This window comes from Homarus americanus, unplaced genomic scaffold (assembly GCF_018991925.1).
Source record: "Homarus americanus isolate GMGI-L3 unplaced genomic scaffold, GMGI_Hamer_2.0 scaffold24260, whole genome shotgun sequence".
NCBI lineage: Eukaryota > Metazoa > Arthropoda > Malacostraca > Decapoda > Nephropidae > Homarus > Homarus americanus.
The window spans coordinates 4,100,747-4,105,434 of record NW_024721079.1 but is presented as its reverse complement, the minus strand read 5'-3'; positions in this window follow the sequence as shown (position 1 = coordinate 4,105,434).

The window sequence follows — 4,688 nt, the reverse complement described above, 5'->3', positions numbered from 1 at the left end:
TTCACCTGACCACCACTACCTCGTCCCTCACCTCCTACCTCCCTCTCACCCTCCTAACCTCTCTCACCTCCTAACCTCTCTCTCACCCTCCTAACCTCTCTCTCACCCCACCACCTCCTCCCATACTTGCCATTGCACCACATTGACTTACCACCCCTACTCCTCCTCCTCTTCCCTCCAGCCCCCCGCTTTCGCCCTGACCTCGTTCATACCCCCGAGTCATTATTACCCTTAAGTAGGTCTAATTGGGCTAATTGTTACTGGTCATGACTAATTACAGAGATTACCTCCACGATGGGAGCGATACACAGGTGAGTAAAGCTTAAACAGGTGGTCTTAAAGTGGATCAGATACTTTGTCTAAAAAGAGTTGGATCTTCTTAAACAAAAAATAAGTATTATTCTTGAAATATTTGAACTTTTAAAAATAATTTGGTCTTAAAATTTGATGGTTTTTTTTAATAATTGGATTTTTTTAACTCGGGTGAACCTCGAACACCTGCTGATTAATCTGGCTAGTTAATTAATCATTGTTTATTGTTGTCTGTAATGGTGTTGTACTTTTTTCGTGGAAATTAGGTTAGGGTAGGTTAGGTTAGTTTAGGTTAGGTTAGGTTAGGTTAGGTTAGGTTAGGTTAGGTTAGGTTAACTTGGGTTACTGTAGGTTTGGTTACTGTTGGTTAGAGTAAGTTAGGTTTGGTTAGGTTAAGTTAGGGTAGCTTGGGTTAGTGTAGGTTTAGATAGGTTAGGTTTGGTTACTCTTGGTTAGGTTAAGTTAAGTTAAGTTTGGTTAGATTAGGTTAGATTTCTTTTGCATGGGAATTTGTTTTTTCAATGTACCGATATTTAGCTGAAATCTGAGGTCATTTAATTTAGAGAGGAAAGGAGATATAGTGGGTGGAGAGAAGAATAGAGAGAGGGAGAGAGAGATAGGTGAGAAACAAGATGGAAAAGTTTATAGAGGAGAAAATTGAAAGAAGAAAATTGAGAGAGAGAGAGAGAGGAAAACAAAAGAAAGTATAGAAGAAACAAGAAAGAAAAATATAGATACTTTCACTTCAAGTTTTGAGAGTTGAAACCCAAACTAATATTATATAGGGGGATCAAATTCCACCCCTCGTGACCACCTTTACAAATCATAAGCTATTGAAGACTACAGATTACCGACTTGTAAGAACACCTCCATTGCTTCCCGTTATTGTGAATCGTAGGTTACGTTTGATCTCTCTCTCTCTCTCTCTCTCTCTCTCTCTCTCTCTCTCTCTCTCTCTGTCTCTTCTATACGGTATACTGTTTGCAATGAGACTAAGATGGTGTAGGGAAGGAATCCAGAATTAATTTGAGAGGTTTATGAAATATTACCAGTTGGTCGATACAGTTCAACCCTGAGCATTATGTCTTGTTGTTGTCTACTTACTTGACCATTACTGTCTAATGACCTGACTTGACCATTACTGTCTAATGACCTGACGTGACCATTACTGTCTAATGACCTGACTTGACCATTACTGTCTAATGACCTGACTTGACCATTACTGTCTAATGACTTACGTCTAATGACCTGACTTGACCACTTACTGTCTAATGACCTGACGTGACCATTACTGTCTAATGACCTGACTTGACCATTACTGTCTAATGACCTGACTTGACCATTACTGTCTAATGACCTGAGTTGGCCATTACTGTCTAATGACCTGATGTGACCATTACTGTCTAATGACCTGACGTGACCATTACTGTCTGCTGACCTTACTTGCCTTGACCATTACTGTCTGCTGACTTGACCATTACTGTCTGCTGACCTGACTTGACCATTACTGTCTACTGACGTGACGACCTGACCATCACTGTCTACTGTTCTGCCTTGACCTGACTATTACTGTCTGCTGTTCTGACTTGACCATCATCACCAAGATGACCCTGGCTATTGGCTACAACAATTGGTAATGAATGTCGTTATCTGTGTGTCGGTGGTTTGTTTAACACCGTGAATAGTTCTTTGAAAAGGATTTACACACACACACACACACACACACACACACACACACACACACCTACCTTATCTGGTGAAGCCCTTCCCAAATCCAGTAACAATAACACACCAGGGGCGGACCCAGGAATATCAAGGGGGTGGCATTTGGAGGCCATGTACAGTCTTGTTCAAGATTCTTCGAACACTGCTGGAGACAGCTGGCAACTCAAGGCCGTTTGTTTACTATAGTACGTAGTATAATATAATACGAAACAAAAAAGCCCAACCATTAAATTAAGGAACGGGGAACTAAGTAACCAATCACCGATCACTTTTACATTTCTTCATAATTTTTACTACATACTATAGTAAACAAACGGCCTTGAGTTGCCAGCTGTCTCCAGCAGTGTTCGAAGAATCTTGAACGAGACTGTACATATTAGGAGATATTCTGAGGTCAATGGTAATTACTTTTTGCTATATAAAAACACCTGAGTACAATACTGCATTGAAGAAAAAGTATTGTAATTTTTTTATGAAAAGGGAAGGTCCGGACTCCCTGGATCCGCCCCTGCACACGCAAATGAATGTGTGTGTGTGTGTGTGTGTGTGTGTGTGTGTGTGTGTGTGTGTGTGTGTGTGCATTAAGTGAAACAGAAGACTGGAACAAGATATATATTTACAGAAACAATAAGCATTTCTCTATAAACATGGTCATTGTACAGTTGGTCGAAAATTTTATGTGCACTTGAAGTAGTTAACAATATAACTACTTACCTTGTTCTACTTATAACGCTATAGTATAGTAGGTGCACAAGGACTTTTCGACCATCTTGTATGTGAGGAAATAGGTGCACAAATAATCTTATGATAACACAGCAGCAGTAAATGACAGCCAATCATATCAGTGGTATAATTGACGTCACCAATGCACCAGCCTATCATTTCATTGACGTAATGAACGCCAACAATGCACCAACCAATTATTTCAGTGGAGTTAATATCATCAATGCACCAGCCAATCACATCAGTGAGGTAAATAACGTCATCAGTGCATCAACCATTCATTTTAGTGGAATCATTACGTCACCATTGCACAGACCAATCATATCAGAGGAGTAATTAACTTCACCATCTATTCACTTTAGTGGAATAATTGACGTTATCAGTGTTACAGCCAAGTATTTCAGTGGAGTAATTTCATCACCAGGAATAAATAACTTCACCATTAAACACGACAACTGTTAACGTCACGATTTCACCACAGTAACGTTCATTAAGTGTTGATATATAGTGTATGAAGTAACTTAAACACTACACCTGTAAAACGCTTTAATAACATCACTAAACACTGACAATGAAAGTAAACATTTGGATGAAACGTATAAACAAGACTTGACATGGGGTGAAAATGATAGAGAGTAATTATTAATACGTGAATAAAAGTGTAATTGAGAAACATGACAATGATAAGAGCAGAGACAAACAAAACAGTGATAGCAACATTGTACAGCAAAATTGCAGTGAAATGAATAATATCTTATGAACAAATTAATAGAGATTAGTGACATTGCATAAGTGAAATTAAAGTAACAGTTAAAGTGATAATTGACAGTCACACGATACAGCAGCAGTCACAGCAATATTATTACAGCAAACAGCAACAACTATAAAACTGGAAATAAATGTGATATAACCTTTTCCAGGATGATTCAGTGGGTAGTAATCCAGCGAGGAGGTGTGGGAACAGTAGCAGGTCTGGAGGTAGGAGGGGGAGGTGTGGGAACAGTAGCAGGTATGGAGGTAGGAGGAGGAGGTGTGGGAACAGTAGGAGGTATGGAGGTAGGAGAAGGAGGCGTGGGAACAGTAGCAGGTATGGAGGTAGGAGGAGGAGATGTGGGAACAGTAGCAGGTCTGGAGGTAGGAGGAGGTGTGGGAACAGTAGCAGGTATGGAGGTAGGAGGAGGAGATGTGGGAACAGTAGCAGGTCTGGAGGTAGGAGGAGGTGTGGGAACAGTAGCAGGTATGGAGGTAGGAGGTGTGGGAACAGTAGCAGGTATGGAGGTAGGAGGAGGTAGGTGTGGGAACAGTAGGAGGTAGGAGGAGGAGGTGTGGGAACAGTAGCAGGTATGGAGGCAGAAGGTGGTGTGGGAACGGTAACAGGTGTGGAAAAGCAGCAGTTGCAGGTATGGACGGAGGAGATGTAAGAACAGCAACAACAGGTGTGGTGGACGTAGGAGCAGCTGTTACAGGTGAGTAGGGAAAGGCTGGGTGTGGTACCGACCCCTTCACCTCCGCCCCGTGTACAAGACCTGCGCACCACCACCACCATCATTACTACCGCCACCACCACACACACACACACCCCACCACTACCACCACCACCACCACCACCACCACCACTACTACTACTACTACTACTACTACTACCTACTACTACTACTACTACCACCACCACCACCACCACCACTACTACCGACTGTACTAAAAAATATGAGGAATGATGATCTTGAAATTATTAGAGGGGTGAGAATATCATTTGTGGTATATGAAACATTTACAGGCACATATTCAGTATTCTCATCTTGCACATTTTAAAAACTTCCGCAAGTGAGATGTAACAAGATTTGAGGTAGAAACATCGGAACAACAAGAATCTCCGTTACGAGTCTCGCAGTAAGCTTATTGATAGGAAAAAAGAAAAAGAACCATAA